Below are 18,263 nucleotides of genomic sequence, written 5' to 3'. Positions count from 1 at the left end.
TGCAGTGAGCCGAGATTGTGCCACTGTGCTCCAGACTGGGAGACAGAGCGAGACTCCGTCTCAAAAAAAAAAAAAAAAAAAAGAGTATTTACTATTTATAAACTGGACACTTTATAAAGAAGGTCAAATTGTTGATCGTGATCGCACAAATATCAGACAGTATGGCTCTCAACATAGCTCTATAAAGACCACCTTGGTCCAGGGATATCCAGCTCTTAACAGAACAAGTCGTTTTTCTCACCAGTTCAAAGTGAATTATGAAGATAATTTTTAGCATTAAGGAAGATAATACAATGAATCACAGGCATTCTGTTTTGGGGCCTTCTAGTGCTTGAGGCTACCAGGTAGAGTTTCTTTCCTGGGAACCATGAAATCACCTAGCAGGCCTAGATCCTTTTGATCATATTACAGCTACAGTTGCCCAGCAATCCTTATCTCACTTTGTTATACCTATTCAGGCTGCATCTGAGTCACCAAGTAGTCCACAGATAGAGCTACCTGCAGTGGTATGCTACTAGCCCACACCCGCTCATAAAAGCTGATAGTTATATTTTTCAGGAAGATCGCAAGGAAGCTATTAAATACAACCATTATTCAAAATTAAATTATATAAACTTACAATCAAATAAAGAGAATAAATACCCACTCATCCTTTACTAATTATTTTACTACATTTACTGTTATCTATGATTTTGAAGTTATTTGTATCTGTTTTTATCTACATGCTGGAAATCCTATATGATGGCTTGCATCTCTTCTCAACTCTGCATTCAGTGATGCCACATGGATAGCTTGAAATTGGCCACGGTGGGAGTATTTACAAGAAGGAAAATGACAAATGCCACAAATTACAGTCCTTTTCCCCAGAGAGCTGGTTGTTAAATATTTACCAGCATACCATTGGACTTATCTCCCTCAAGTCTCTAGGGAGTATAATGGCCATCATCTCAAGTGGAATACTAAGACCTGTCTGCATATCTCTATGCCCCAAATGGTATTTCCTGTACGGCCTTGTAATTGGCTGTTACTCCTTACTGCCCTCTTCACATTCTCTCTGTCTCCTCCCTTCCCGCCATAATGTCCTTCTGTCATTTCTGTCTCCTGTCTTTATAAAAGTATCTCTTTATATCTCTTCTTATTGGGAGCATATATTGGATTCATTTCTCCCCTTTAAACCCTTAAGGAGCTCCAAACCCTTTTAAATGCAAAGAAAGAAAGAACTCTAGCTTGTACTATAATTGAATGGAGATATGCTGGCTATATTATCCATTTATTTATTCATACATTCATACAAATGTTTTAATAAGCATTTACTATGTGCCAAGCAGCTAGGTACTGAGGATCCTCAGTTAAAATAAGACATGGTCCTGCCCTTAACCTCACAGTCTAGAAGGGAGACAGACAGGTAAACATAAAATAATTCAATATGATAAGTACTGAAACAGAAATATGTATAGTGTCATGGGAAACTAGAGGAGATAAGTGCTAAACTTTTCTTGAGAGGGTAGGGACTGGGAAAGATTTCACAGAAGTTGTATCTGGATTGGGTATTGAATAATGAGTAGACATTCTTAAGGCCACAGAGGCATATAAGGGCATTCTGAGGATTGTAAACAAGGACTTGGTGTGTGGGGGCATGGCAAATATTGTAGTTCAAACTTTTCAGACTTAAGAAAACTTGGGCTAAATTGATAAAGACTTGAGGAGGGATAAAATACAAACTAGAGTGTCTCTGGGGATCTAGGTATATAGGAAAAGAGGCATGGTCTTTTCAAGGTACCACAGTACGGCTGAAACAGTTCCAACATTTTTCTATCCTTATTGTCAAGATTCAAATTCCTGAGAGAGGGTGTGCTTGACATACTTTATATTATATGCCCACCCATGCCTTGGCTAGGGTTGGACATAGCACCCTGATTGACAATACTACTAAAACTGTACCCAATGGGTTAGGAAGAGTTCCCTGCAAAGGAAAATCATGGCGTAGGTATCACAAGAAGTGGGAATGGGTGCTGGTTGGTCAAAATCAAAAGGTATCCAGCAGTGTCGTCTAATTCAAGCAGCATCTCTAGCTGTGGCTGGGTCTACTCCTAAGTTCTAGTTTCTGATGAAAACTTTCCCTCCATTGTTATAGCTTTTACCTGGCAGTCACTGCAATGAACTTGGCACCTGAGCTGTAGTAACACTACCTCTTTCCTGTCTTCTTGCAGCCCTAGTGGTAGTAAGCAGGTTTCTACTATTGTTCATCTCTGAGTTGCCTCACTTTCTCTTCTTTGGCCTTTCAGCCCTCCCAACGTGTTTTCTGTATTAAATTTAATCTACTGAATGTGTGATATAGGCTCTACTTTTCTAACTGGTATAGTTCCTACTCCCTTTGCCAGGCTAACAACTGACAAAAATGAACAAAAGGGGCCACTAGGCTCAGAAGAGCCCACATACCAAGGCTGCAAATAGGGCTATTCCATTTACATACCTGGACTTTAATCTTAGAACCACTAGTGCTGAGCAAGATTGGCAGAGAAAGCTGAAAAATCACAGTAGTGTATCAAGGGCGAAAGAAATAGCCATAAACTGTAACCAAACATTCACTAAGCTGTTGTTTTGTCCTAAAACTCCATGGGGGGTATTTTAAAAATGAGTTTTCCATTGACTTAGTTAATTATTATAGGCCTTTTCTTGTGACCTTGTCCCTTTTTTGGAAATAAACGCTTTGCTGTTGTTGTTTTAGAGTAGAATAATGCTGTGTCTCAGCTCAAAGCATGTGTGTGGGGTGTGGCATGTGGTCTCTTAGGGAACCACGTGAGTGCAGGGGTCTGGGTGTACACGATTTCAAGTCTGGTGACTCCAGTTTAGACTTTTCATCTCTGACTTTTATATAGGAGAACTCTGACCCTAGAGAGTGAGGCTGGAGATTTTTGCTGTCTCATCAGGCTAGTTCTTTCCTCGACCCAATCGAGTCCATTTCTGCATGATTTGTCATTATTGGCCAAGAGAATTTAGGGCCAGCTAGGGGAGAAACACCTGGGTTGGCATTAGGGCAGGATTGGGACTTTAAACTGCTTATGATCTCCATTAGTCACCCTCAAAGTCCCCAGAAAAGCATACAACCTAATTTTAAATAGTATGCTTGCTATGCAAAAGCTTCAGAACAAATTCCCTAGTTTGCCCTCACCCTGCACATTTACAAACAGAACAATTATCCAAGCTTCTTCTACTTGGAAACAGGTGTCTCCATTTCCCCAGAACATCATTTATTTGAGAATTACTTGAATTTCTTTCAATCTCTGAATTCGGGGTCTATGGCCTTTTATATGGCTATTATGACCAGCAACCCTGTCTCTGTAGAATGGGGTTAAGCCAAGATCTGTGTCCAGCCATAGCTGGTCTGGCTTTCTTTACTCAGATGTTGATTCACCTAGGTAAAAGTCTACTAGTATAAGGGCTGTGGAGCCACTGGTGAGTGGCATGACTGTCTTCTCCACTTGGGAGCAGTAGGAAAGGGAGACACAAGTGGAGGTCAACTCGCTACTGGACACCTGTTCTGGATTTCTCAAAGAATCCTGATATAGTGCTGCCAGATATTGCCACAATGTTTCTAGCTACGCCATTAGGAAAATGAGCCACATGTTATAGGCCATATTGCAGGTCAGACCAGAGGTTCTTAAACAAGATCTTGCATCAGAATCACCTAGACGGCTTACAGAAGTTCTGTCCTTTAACAAAATCATCATAAAGCAAGCAAAAACTATCAGAATCAATAGGGTGACTACAGTCAACAATAATTTATTACACACTGTAAGATAACTAAAAGAGTATAATGGGATTGTTTGTAACACAAGGAAAGGATAAATACTTGAGGTGATGGATACCACATTTACCCTGATGTGACTGTGTTAGGACATTCTTGCATTGTTATAAAGAAATATTTGAGACTGGGTAATTTATTTTAAAAAGAGATTTAATTGATTCACTGTTCTGCAGGCTGTAAAATCATGGCACTGACATCATGTGGCTTCTGGGGGGGCCTCACGGAGCTTATACTCATGGCAGAAGGTGAAGCAGGAACAGGCACATCACATGGCAAAAGCAGAGGCAAGAGTGAGACAGTGGTGGGGTTGAGGGGGCAGGGGAGAGGTGCCACACACTTTTAAAGGACCAGATCTCACAAGAACTCACTCACTATAGCGAGGACAGCACCAAGCCATGAGGGATCTGCCCCCACGATCCAATCACCTTCCACCAGGCCCCACCTCCTACATTGGGAATTATAATTCAACATGAGGCTTGGGTGGGGACAAGTGTCCAAATTATAACAATGATTATTATGCATTGTATGCCTATATCAAAATATCTCGTGTACTCCATAAATATATACATCTACTATGTACCCCAAAATACTAATTTTTTTAAAAAGAAGAACCAATTTATCAGAATTCTGTAAAACAATTAAAAGTTTACAACAACCAATCAAGTGAATGCTTAATTATGAAAAATGCAACTTCAAAGTGGTAGGGAAGCTCTGTGGCACTTTTACTTGCCCTTCCCTCACCTTCTCCACTGTGCAGCAGTAGTCTTAGCTTGCGTTCCCAGTATGGGATCTTGGTCCCTGGTTCCAGAAAGAGAAGTGGAGACCTTATTTCCAAACTACTGAGTATGTCTATTCTAACCTGTCTAGGGGCTACCTGAAGGATAGACACAAGGTGCTCATCTCAGTTTCACCTGGCTTGAAATTCAGGCTGAAAAAGCATTTCTCATTGCTTGAAAACACTGAAAGTTGAATTGACAACCCACAGATGCCTGAGCCAAAATACTACTTTTAAAATTTACAATTAGCCAGGCACAGTGACTCACACTTGTAACCCTAGCACTTTGAGAAGTGGAGATGGGAGGATTGCTTGAACCCAGGAGTTCAAGACCACTCTGAGCAACATAGTGGGACCCCTATCTCTGCAAAAAATAAAAAATAAATGCTGGGTGTGGTGGTGTGCACCTGTAGATTCAGCTACTCAGAAAGGTGAGGCAGGAGAATCACTTGAGAATCACTTGAGTCCAGGAGTTCAAGGATCCAGTGAGCTACTGCACTCCAGCCTGGGTGACAGAGTGAGATCCTGTCTCTAAATATATATATATTATATATTTTATATATATAATATATTATATATATAATATATTATATTATATATAATATAATATATAATATATATTATATAATATATAATATATATTATATATAATATATATATTATATATTATATATATTATATATTATATACAATATATTATATATATATTATATATAATATATACAATATATTATATATATAATATATAATATATTATATATAATATATTATATATATATAATATATAATATATATATTATATATATTATATATATTATATAATATATATATTATATATTATATATATATTATATATTATATATAATATATTATATACAATATATTATATATATAATATATAATATATTATATTATATATAATATATTATATATATTATATATAATATATTATATAATATATAATATATTATATATATATTATATATAATATATAATATATTATATAATATAATATATATTATATATAATATATTATATAATATATTATATATATTAGATTGCCCACGGCCTGAGAATAAAAGCTGGGGAGAGTTTCTTTGGGAAATTCAAACATTCAAAAGTGCCACTCATACAGGGGAATTAAGAAGGCCACATGCATGCCTAGGGAGAGGCACATGCTCAGAAAAGAGCTGAGATGCCCCTAAGCTTTCACCTTGGGCTGATCATTAGCCAGTCTGCAAAGACTATGAAAGGGATTTCTTTATTTGTTTGTTTATTTTAAGCTATGGACATTCAAGGAAATCGCTGTCAAAACACTAGTAGCTGAATATAAGCTAGGGAGCAGACACTTCAGTGAACACACACAACATACTAAAACTTATGGGATTCAGCAAAGGCAGTGCCTAGAGGGAAATTTATAGCTATAAATGCTTACACTAAAAAAGAAAGAATATCTCAAATCAATAACCTAACTTTGTACCTTGAAGAACTAGAGAAAGAAGAGAAAACTAAAAGTTAACAGAAGGAAGGAAATAAGACTAGAGTGGAGAAAAAGAAAACAGAGAATAGAAAAACAAAAAGAATCAATGAAACCAAAAGTTAGTTCTTTAAAAAAGTCAATAAGATTCAACACAGTATCTACCAAAATTCCAACAGCTCCCCTTTTTTTTGCAGAAATGGGAAAGCATATCCTCAAATTCATATGAAGCTGCAAGGGCCCCAAATAGCCAAAATAATCTTCTAAAAGAACAAAGTTGGAGGACTCACATTCCAGACTTCAAATCTGCCTAAAAGGCTACAGTAATCAAAACAGTGTGCTACTGGCATAATGAGAGAAATATAGATCAATGGAATAGAATTGAGAGCCCATAAATAAACCTATACATCTATACCCAGTTGATTTTTGACAAGGTTGTCAAGCCTATTCAATGGGGAAATAGTCTCGTCAGTACATGGTGTTGGGACAACTAGATTTCTACATGCAAAAAAAAGGGTTTGCACTCCTACCTCAAACCATGTGCCAAAATTATCTCAAAATTGATCAATGACTTAAATACAAGAGTAAAAAATCATAAAATACTCAAAAGAAAACAAGGAAGTAAATCTTCATAACCTCAGATTTGGTAATGGATTCTTAGATATGCCACCAAACGCATGAGCAACAAAAGAAAAAATTACTAAATTGGATTTCATCAAAATTTAAAACTTTTGTGCGTTAAAGGGTGTTATTAAGAAAGTAAAGCCGGGTGCAGTGGCTCACACCTGTAATCCCAGCACTTTGGGAGGCCGAGGCAGGTGGATCACCATTGGTCAGGAGTTCAAGACCAGCCTGAGCAACATGGTGAAACCCCATCTCTACTAAAAATACAAAAATTAACTGGGCGCGGTGGTGCATCCCTTTAATCCCAGCTACTCAGGAGGCTGAGGCAGGAGAATCGCGTGAGCCCAGGAGGCAGAGGTTGCAGTGAGCCGAGATTGCACCATTGCCCTCCAGCCTGGGTGACAGAGTGAGACTCCATCTCGGAAAAAAAAAAAAAAAAAAGGAAAAAGACAACCTACAGGATGAGAGAAAATATTTGAAAATCATATATCTGAGAAGTGTTTAATATTCAGAATATACAAAGAAAACCTACAACTTAACAACATACACAACCCAATTTAAAAATGTGAGGACTTGAGTAAATATTTCCTCAGAGAAGATATATAAATGGCAATAAACATATAAAAATGTTCAATATCATTAGTCATTAGGAAAATGCAAATGAAAGTCACAATGAGATGCCTCTTTATACCTACTAGGATGACTGTAATTTAAGAAAATGGAAAATATTCAGTGTTGGCAAGGATGCGGATAAATTGGAACTCTCATACATTGCTGGTGGGAATGTGAAATGGTTCAATTACTGTATAAGATAGTTTGATGCTTCCTTAAACATCTAAACATAGAATTACCATATGACCCAGTAATTCTATTTCTAGATATATATCCAAAAGAATTGAAAATGGTTTTCAAACAGATTCTTATACACTACTATTCATTGCAGCATTATTCACAATAATCAAAAGGTGGAAATGGTCAGGCTTAGTGGCTCATGCCTGTAATCCCAGCATTTTGGGAGGCCAACACGAGCAGATTACCTGAGGTCAGGAGTTCGAGACCAGCCTGGGCAACATGACGAAACCCTGTCTCTAGTAAAAATACGAAAGTTAGCCAGGAGTGGTGGCATGTGCCTGTAATCCCAGCTACTTGGGAGGCTGAGGCAGGAGAATCTCTTGAACCCAGGAGGCGGAAGTTGCAGTGAGCTGAGATAGTGCCACTGCACTCCAGCCTGGGTGACAGAGCAAGACTCCGTCTCAAAAAAAAAAAAAAAAAGAAAAGGTGGAAGCAACCCCAGTGTCCATCAGCATATGAATAAATAAACAAAATGTGGTGTATACATATGATAGAATAGTATTCAGCAATGAAAAAGGAATGAAGTTCTGATACATGCTTCAACATGGGTGCACACTGAAAACACTATGCCAAGGGAAATAAGCCTGACACAAAGGACAAATATTTTATGATCCCACTTATGTGAAATATCTACAAAAGGTAAATTCACAGAGACAGAAAGTAAATTAGTAGTTACCAGCATCTGGGGTGCGGGAGAATGGGGAGTTAATTGCTTAATGCTTACAGAGTATCTACTTGGGTTGATAAGAATGTTTTGGAAATAGATAGTGATGATGATTGTACAACACTGTGAATGCAATTAATGCCATTGAATTGTACACTTAAAATAATTAAAATGGCAAATTTTATGCTATATATATTTTACCACAAAAAAAGAGAGGAGACGAGGTGGTTAAATTGGAAGAGAAAGAAATGAAAACAATGAAAATAACTTCCCAGTTGCAAAAACAAACCCCAAAACTTGAAAATGCAAACTGATCTATTGTGACATGAGGAAATTTTGGGGGGTGATGGACATAATTGTTATGTTGATTATGATGATGTTATATATACATATACAGACACACTTATATACATACATATGTGTATATGTGTATATATGTGTTTATGTATATACACACACACACACGAGAGAGAGAGAGAGAGAGTCATCCCCTGGTATCCACAGAATATTGGTTCCAGGATCTCCCACAAATACCAAGTCCACAGATGCTCAAGTCCCTTATATAAAATGGCATAATATTTGCATATAACCTATGCACATCCTCCCACGTACTTTAAATCATTTCTAAATTACTTGTAATACCTAATACAAGGTAAATGCTATGTAAATGGTTGTTACACTTTATTTTTTATTTGCATTATTTTTATTGTTGTATTGTAACTTTTAAATTTTATTCTTTTGAGTATATTTAATTTGAAGTCAGTTGAATTTTTGGATGTGGAACCCACAGATACAGAGGACCAACTGTATGTATATATGTATATATGTCTGAATTATTAAATTGTACATTTTTAATATGTGTTGCTTATTATATACCAATTATACCCCAACAAAATATTTTTGAAAATTAAACTTAATACAAATCAGTTTTATCAAAGATTTTGGGTTTATGTTAATAACAAGGTAGAAGACAGACCCAGTCTCTGCTATCATGGAGCTTACATCCTAGTAGGGGAAATAGGCTTTAATCAAATAATCACATGAACCACTGCATATTATAAATTGGGATATGTTCTAGAAAGAAAAATTATGTGGAGCTTTGAAAGCATATTTCTGTGGGGCGTCTTCTAGTCTGGGACTGAGTAGGGAAGGCTTTCCTAAGCAAATGTCCTTTGAATTGAGGATTGATAGATGAATAGGCATTCATTCCATGTGGATTAATGGAAATGAAGGGATGGGGAAGGGGCAGATTTTTAGTACGGGAATAGTTTATGCAAAGGCCCTGAAGTATAAAAGTGCTTGGCATGTTTGAAGAACTAAATAAAGGCCCGTATGGCTAAGGCATAGTCATCAAGTGAGGGCGGTAAAAGGAAAGACTGAAAAAGTAGGCATACTCAGATCATGTAGTATCGTATAAACCATATAAAGACTTGAGTCTTTATCTTAGGAAAAGTATGAAGCCATTGAATGGTTTTAAATAGAAATGAAATGTTAACTTTGAAAGGAACACTCCAGCTGCTATGTGAACTGTAGGACAAAAGTAGAGTGAAAGAAACCAATCAGGAAGCTACTGCAATGAACGGTCCAGGCATGAGATGACAGTGGCTTGATCCATTGTGGAAGTAGCAGAGTTGGCAAGAAGTGGACAAACTGAACATATTTTTATGAACTAGATGACAGAATGGGTTTTGAGGAAAAAGTTATGCCTTGCAATAATTCTTATCAAACTATAGCCTGCAGGCCAAACTGGCCCACTGCCTGTGTTTGCAGAAGAGTTTTATTATAACACAGCCACATCCATTCATTTACATATTGGCTATGGCAGTTTTTGTGCCACAACAGCAGAATTGAGTAGTTGTGACAGAGATTATACGTGGCCCTCAAAGCCTTAAGTATTTACTCTCTGACTCTTTATGGAAAAATATTTGCTGCTCCCTGATCTAGGATGATTACTCTAGGTACCCAGCTTGTATGACTGGATGATGGGTAGGCGGTGCAGGTAGAGAGAGAAGAAGGTAGAGAGGGAGGGAGAAACGATAGAAGGAGCAGCCTCCTGGGGGAAGAAGTGTAGTAATACAAGGAGAGTAAAGGATGTGAGGAGCGGTCCTCAGAAAGAGAAGGAAAAGGGCGGAGTTGCAGCTTCCGTTTTTGCTCAGCTCTGGTAGTTGAGTGTTGTGGGGGGTGCTGGTATTCAGGAGACCTTAAGACACTCTTTGCAGACCACAGAAGTGATGCTCACTGATGCTGATTCCAATCACGAAATCTCTCTCAAACACTTCTGTGAATACTAGTTAATGAAAATCCTGTACTGAACAGCAGGGCAAGGGGGTGTTTCTTAGGTAAAACCCCTGAGTATAGTTTGGATCGTCTGAGTGCAGCAGAGGTAAGGGGTGAGACCTTAGTAGCCACAGTGCATATACATGTATGTGCCTGAAGTGTTCAGACAGCTCAGAGAACTGAATGGGAGGCTGGTAAGAAAGGGAGATTTCTTTTCATGCTGACATTATTTTTATTCAGTGGCTTGGTTGGGGACATTTACAGAAGACATAAAGCAGGAAGGGCAATGACTAAGGTGGAGAATGATTCAAAATCCAAGTTATAATGTTTATTGAGTTCTTAGTACATGCTAAACTCTGTTCTAAGCATTTGACCTGTGTTATGATTCCTTATAAAGAATGCAATGAGGACGGGTGCAGTGGCTCACACCTGTAATCCCAGCACTATGGGAGGCTGAGGCGAGTGGATTGCTTGAGCCCAGGAGTTCAAGACCAGCTTGGGCAACAGGGTGAAGCCCCATCTCTACTAAAAATTTTAAAAATGGCCAGGTGCGGTGGTTCACGCCTGTAATCCCAGCACTTTGGGAGGCCGAGGCAGGTGGATCACTTGAGGCCAAGAGTTAGAGACTAGCCTGGCCAACATGGTGAAACCCCGTCTCTACTAAAAACTCAAAAAATTAGCCGGGCATGGTGGTGCACGCCTGTAGTCCCAGCTACTCGGGAGGCTGAGGCAGGAGAATTGCTTGAACCCGGGAGGCGGAGGTTGCAGTGAGCCAAGATCACGACATTGCACTCCAGCCTAGGCAACAGAGCGAGACTCCATCTCAAAAATAAATAAATAAATAAATAAATAAATATTAGCCAGGTGTAGTGGCATGCACCTCTGGTCCTAGCTATTCGGGAGGCTGAGGTGGGAGGATCACTTGAGCCCAGGAGGTCAAGGCTGCAGTGAGCTGTGATTGCAACACCGCACTTTAGTCTGGGTGACAGAGCAAAACTCTGCCTCAAAAAGAACACAATGAGGCAGGTGCTCTCACTATAGCCATTCTACAGATGAGGAAACTGAGTCACAGAGTGGTGATGCAACTTGCCTAGGATGACACAGCTAGTAAGTAGCAGGGGTAGAATTGGAACTCAGACAGAGAAAGTATCTGCTCTTAGTCACAACATTATGAACCCAGATAAAGTCAAAGAGAGACCTAGCCTTGGGGACAGGAAGACAATCTAGAGAAAAATATCCCAACTATACTTGGAAGTTTTACCTAAGAAACACACCCTTGCCCTGCTAGACAGCACAGGGTTTTCATTAGCAAGTATTCATAGCACAGTGTTTGAGATTTTGTGATTGGAATCAGCATCAGTGGGCATCAGCTCTGACGTCTGCAGAGAGCATTTTAGGGTCTCTTGAATTCCAGTACCCCACCCACAACACTCAGCTGCCAGAGTTAAGCAAAAACAGAAGCTGCAGTTCTACCCTTTTCCTTCTTTTTCCGAGCTGCTCCATTGCCTTTCTGAGGACATACTTTTCTTTCATCAGGTGCCCAGATGCCAGCATTTATCTTCCTCTGCATACTGAAACCGCCTTTGCAAAATTATGACTAGAGATAGTGAAAGAGATCTAACCTAACCAACTTCATCTTGCTTCTAACTTCCAAACTGTCCTTGGTCATTCCTGGGTGTAGGCTGAACTAACTTTGGGAGGAACTTAGTTTACAGTTTATAATAGTTTATAGTTTAAAACAAAGATGATAACAGCCATTTCTCAAAACAAACCTTCTTGCCTGGGGACTAGACTGCCTCTGTAGGATTAGCATTAACCACAAGATTAGAAATTATGATTTAGGTGTCGTGCAGCTGGAGGCTACAAGATTCCGACCCCCTCTAAACTGTTCCTAAGATCAGTGCTTGAGATATTTTGCAGACCCTGCACTTGATGGATCAGATCAGCTGGCAACACCCAGATTGATAAACTGGCTCTTCTGATCTTGAGGCCCCCACCCAGGAACTGACTCAGTGCAAGAAGACAGCTTGGACTCTCTGTGATTTCATCTCTGACCTGACCAATCAGTACTCCCAGCTCACTGGCTTCCCCCACCCACCAAGTTGTCCTTAAAACGTCTGATCCCTGAATGCTCTGAATTTGAGTAATATGCTCCAGACTGGTTTGAGTAATAATCAAATTCCAGTCTCCTGCACAGCTGGCTCTGAGTGAATTACTTTTTCTCTATTGCAATTTCCCTGTCTTGATAAATTGGCTCTGTCTAGGCAGTGGGCAAGGTGAACCCACTGGGTGGTTGCAAATTTGGGAGCTCATCTGGGATTGCCCTTGTGGCTACCTGCCCATGGTTCAGTAGCCCCCTTCTGGCGATGGATCCAGAGGCCAGCCCAAGTGGCCACCTAGTTCTCTTGGACTGGGGTCTGACTCTGGTTCTCTACTGATGCTCTATCTGGTGCTGCTGACCCAATGTGCATTGGATTTAATTGCAGTGAAGAAATAGTCCTGGGAAGGCATCCCATAATTGTAGCCCCATTAGAGGGTGTCTGTCTGTAGCCCCATTGCAGGGTGTCTGGGTTGGTGAGTATCCTAGGCATTGCCAACGCCTCCTTCCTTCTCCTGACTGGCTCTGTAGCCCTGTGGTGGGGTGTTGGTAGCCCCATTGCGGGGTGTCTGTTTGCAGCTCCACCTCAGGATGTCTGTCTCGGTTTAGCTCCTTCAGGAGTCTCGGTTTGTCTGTAGCTCCATTGTGTGGTGTCTGTCTTGGTTCGGCTCCTGGAGGGTCTCGGTTGGCTTTCCCTAACTAGTAGGAAGAGTCTTGGTTAAGGAGACTTCTCAATCAGGAAAATTTGGGGGAGATTTCTCAGACAGAGAAGGGGAGGATAGTTTGGAAGGGATATTCTTGGAGTTCTTGGTTAAGGATCTGATTTGGAAGGCCTTCTGTCTGTCTTGTCTTTGTGTGCATTTGTATATGTGGAGGGGATCTCAGAAGGAATTGCTGACGGAAGTCCAGCAGGCCTAACTCAGAGAACTTCCTTATTTGTCTGGTCACATTCTGTTTGGTAAGCCCTAAAAAAAGCTCAACGGGCTTGTCTCAGGGTGACTATCTGGTATTTGCCTTGCCCAAAGATCACCCATTGTGAATTATTATTTGGGAGTCATCCCTCCCCACCTGGAGTGGATAAAAGACAACAGGGACCAACAGAAGAAAGTCCGAACTTTGCCAGGTTGATATTGGGTGCTGAATGATGTGACTAGTGTCTGTTCTGTTATGTGTATTTTGTTGGGATGGAAAATGTTAATTCGGTTCCCCATGCAGCCTGTTGGGCAACATCTTGCAAAATTGACAATCTTTTGCCTATGGTTCCATAAAACAGAAAAGGGTGATTTTCTTTTGTAAAGTGGCTCAACTCCTACAGCTACAGTACAGTGAGCAGGGTCATGAAAAGCCACTCCATTTTTCTGGAAGCTACAGAGAAAGGGAACCTGGAAATCCTGTATACCAGTAAAAAGGGTAAGAAATTTTTACCAGCCAAGTTTCTTGTCTCGCTCGCTCGCTCTGTGTGTGTGTATGTGTGTATAAATGGTGAACATCAATGTTTGTTTTCTCTGAAAGAATTTGATTGATAGGAAAAAGGATTTGTGAGACTAGTCTTAAGCTGTAGCAAATCTGGTGCACTTTGTGCTAAGAATTTGTCTTTCTGTAATGGAGAGAGAGGTATCACAGGATAGAATGTGGGCTTAGGGCCCGTATAAACCCACTTTTCAAGCCAGCCCAGCAGGCTGGTTGGTTAAAACTTTACAATGGATTCCTGAAACCAATACAGGATGAAATATCTCTGTCTTGTTTTGTACCCTTAAGAGCTTAACCTTGTGACCATGTGGGGATACCTCCTCTTGTTTTCTGCAATCCAGAGGACAGGAATTTGGGGGTTCATGTCCTAGCCCTAAAAATTATCTTGAGCAGTTAAAAGCCTTTGCAAGCTTGAAATTAGCTGTTCTAGACTTCTGGGAAAAGCAATGGAAACTCCTCAATGCTGTATAGCTCAGTAGCTAAGCCTTTGTCTTTTTTTATTATTATTATTATACTTTAAGTTTTAGGGTACATGTGCACAATGTGCAGGTTAGTTACATATGTACACATGTGCCATGCTGGTGCGCTGCACCTACTGACTCGTCATCTAGCATTAGGTATATCTCCCAATGCTATCCCTCCCCCCTCCCCCCACCCCACAACAGTCCCCAGAGTGTGATGTTCCCCTTCCTGTGTCCATGTGTTCTCATTGTTCAATTCCCACCTATGAGTGAGAATATGCTGTGTTTGGTTTTTTGTTCTTGCGATAGTTTACTGAGAATGATGATTTCCAATTTCATCCATGTCCCTACAAAGGACATGAACTCATCATTTTTTATGGCTGCATAGTATTCCATGGTGTATATGTGCCACATTTTCTTAATCCAGTCTATCATTGTTGGACATTTGGGTTGGTTCCAAGTCTTTGCTATTGTGAATAGTGCCGCAGTAAACACATGTGTGCATGTGTCTTTATAGCAGCATGATTTATAGTCCTTTGGGTATATACCCAGTAATGGGATGGCTGGGTCAAATGGTATTTCTAGTTCTACATCCCTGAGGAATCGCCACACTGACTTCCACAAGGGTTGAACTAGTTTACAGTCCCACCAACAGTGTAAAAGTGTTCCTATTTCTCCACATCCTCTCCAGCACCTGTTGTTTCCTGACTTTTTAATGATCGCCATTCTAACTGGTGTGAGATGGTATCTCACTGTGGTTTTGATTTGCATTTCTCTGATGGCCAGTGATGGTGAGCATTTTTTCATGTGTTTTTTGGCTGCATAAATGTCTTCTTTTGAGAAGTGTCTGTTCATGTCCCTTGCCCACTTTTTGATGGGGTTGTTTGTTTTTTTCTTGTAAATTTGTTGGAGTTCATTGTAGATTCTGGATATTAGCCCTTTGTCAGATGAGTAGGTTGCGAAAATTTTCTCCCATTTTGTAGGTTGCCTGTTCACTCTGATAGTAGTTTCTTTTGCTGTGCAGAAGCTCTTGAGTTTAATTAGATCCCATTTGTCAATTTTGGCTTTTGTTGCCATTGCTTTTGGTGTTTTAGACATGAAGTCCTTGCCCATGCCTATGTCCTGTATGGTAATGCCTAGGTTTTCTTCTAGGGTTTTCATGGTTTTAGGTCTAACATTTAAGTCTTTAATCCATCTTGAATTGATTTTTGTATAAGGTGTAAGGAAGGGATCCAGTTTCAGCTTTCTACATATGGCTAGCCAGTTTTCCAGCACCATTTATTAAATAGGGAATCCTTTCCCCATTTCTTGTTTTTCTCACGTTTGTCAAAGACCAGATAGTTGTAGATATGTGGCATTATTTCTGAGGGCTCTGTTCTGTTCCATTGATCTATATCTCTGTTTTGGTACCAGTACCATGCTGTTTTGGTTACTGTAGCCTTGTAGTATAGTTTGAAGTCAGGTAGTGTGATGCCTCCAGCTTTGTTCTTTTGGCTTAGGATTGACTTGGCAATGCGGGCTCTTTTTTGGTTCCATATGAACTTTGAAGGAGTTTTTCCCAATTCTGTGAAGAAAGTCATTGGTAGCTTGATGGGGATGGCATTGAATCTATAAATTACCTTGGGCAGTATGGCCATTTTCACGATATTGATTCTTCCTACCCATGAGCATGGAATGTTCTTCCATTTGTTTGTATCCTCTTTTATTTCATTGAGCAGTGGTTTGTAGTTCTCCTTGAAGAGGTCCTTCATGTCCCTTGTAAGTTGGATTCCTAGGTATTTTATTCTCTTTGAAGCAATTGTGAATGGGAGTTCACTCATGATTTGGCTCTCTGTCTGTTATTGGTGTATAAGAACGCTTGTGATTTTTGCACATTGATTTTGTATCCTGAGACTTTGCTGAAGTTGCTTATCAGCTTAAGGAGATTTTGGGCTGAGACGATGGGGTTTTCTAGATATACAATCATGTCATCTGCAAACAGGGACAATTTGGCTTCCTCTTTTCCTAATTGAATACCCTTGACAATGGCAGCCTGGATTCAATTCTTGGCTTCTGGAATAATTCATTTCTGGTTTGTTATTTGTGTAACTTTTCCATTTATTGAGGGTTTTTTATTAACCCATCGATAGCTTCTGTTCTTGTCTTGGTAAAAACAAACAAACAAACAAACAAAAAACTGCTTACCATTCCTTTGAGACACCATATGTGTCCATGGTTAAGTCATAACCTTAGTTAAAATTTATTAATTTCACATGGGAGTTTGCCTGCGGTAAAGTTCAAAAGCCAGAAATATTGACTGACTGTCCTGGCTAGAGTCTGGTAATAAAAGATTTTATTTTTTTATTTTATTTTTATTTTTACAAAAGGAGCTCTGTGGTTAAAATCTTCTTAATTAAAAATGTATATGTGGCTAGGTGCGGTGGCTCACTCCTGTAATCTCAGCACTTTGGGAGGCCGAGGCAGGCGGATCACTTGAGGTCAGGAGTTCAAGACAAGCCTGGCCAACGTAGTGAAACCCCATCTCTACTAAAAGTACAAAAATTAGCCATGCGTGGTGGCACATGCCTGTAATCCCAGCTACTTGGGAGGCTGCAGCATGAGAATCGCTTGAACCTTGGAGACGGAGGTTGCAGTGAGCCAAGATCACACCACTGCACTCCATCCTGGGTGACAGAGCAAGACTCCATTTCCCCCCCAAAAAAGGAATGAATATACAACTATATGTATTTAAAAGGACTTTATCTTTTTCCTCTTCTTGGATTGTGTTTTTCTGAAAAAAAGTTTTACCCTTAGTAGACTGAATTGTTATTCTCCATTTTGTCTTCTTGCCACTCTTGATGCCTACATGAAAAAACCTAAGATAATTCTTTTTTTTTTAAATTTTTTTATTATACCCTAAGTTGTAGGGTACATGTGCACAATGTGCAGGTTTGTTACATATGTATACATGTGCCATGTTTGTGTGCTGCACCCATTAACTCGTCATTTACATAAGGTATATCTCCTAATGCTATCCCTCTCCTCTACCCCCACCCCACAACAGGCCCCGGTGTGTGATGTTCCCCTTCCTGTGTCCAAGTGTTCTCATTGTTTAATTCCCACCTATGAGTGAGAACATGCAGTGTTTGGTTTGTTGTCCTTGCGACAGTTTGCTGAGAATGATGGTTTCCAGCTTCATCCATGTCCCTACAAAGGACATGAACTCATCCTTTTTTATGGCTGCATAGTATTCCATGGTGTTTATATGCCACATTTTCTTAATCCAGTCTATCATTGTTGGACATTTGGGTTGGTTCCAAGTCTTTGCTATTGTGAATAGTGCTGCAATAAACATACGTGTGCATGTGTCTTTATAGCAGCATGATTTATAATCCTTTGGGTATATACCCAGTAATGGGATGGCTGGGTCAAATGGTATTTCTAGTTCTACATCCTTGAGGAATCGCTACACTGTCTTCCACAATGGTTGAACTAGTTTACAGTCCCACCAACAGTGTAAAAGTGGAGAACCTAAGATAATTCTAACAGCCTGAGACTCCTGGAGAAAAGCAGAGGAGGCACCACAGAGACCATTCTGGGAAAAACCTCTGTTTTCCTCACAGAAGTCCAGGAAGTGAAAGAGAATAGATCCCTCTCAAAATATAAGGTTCTCTTCTGTTTTGCATTGCCTTAGTTGACGGTTTTGACTTTTGTGGGTGTCAGAAATTACTTTGCATTGTGAAAGAAGTTTGGTGTGTAATAACTAGGTAGGAAATAC

The sequence above is a fragment of the Pongo abelii genome, chromosome X, assembly GCF_028885655.2.
Source record: "Pongo abelii isolate AG06213 chromosome X, NHGRI_mPonAbe1-v2.0_pri, whole genome shotgun sequence".
Lineage (NCBI taxonomy): Eukaryota > Metazoa > Chordata > Mammalia > Primates > Hominidae > Pongo > Pongo abelii.
This window is presented reverse-complemented; position numbering follows the sequence as displayed.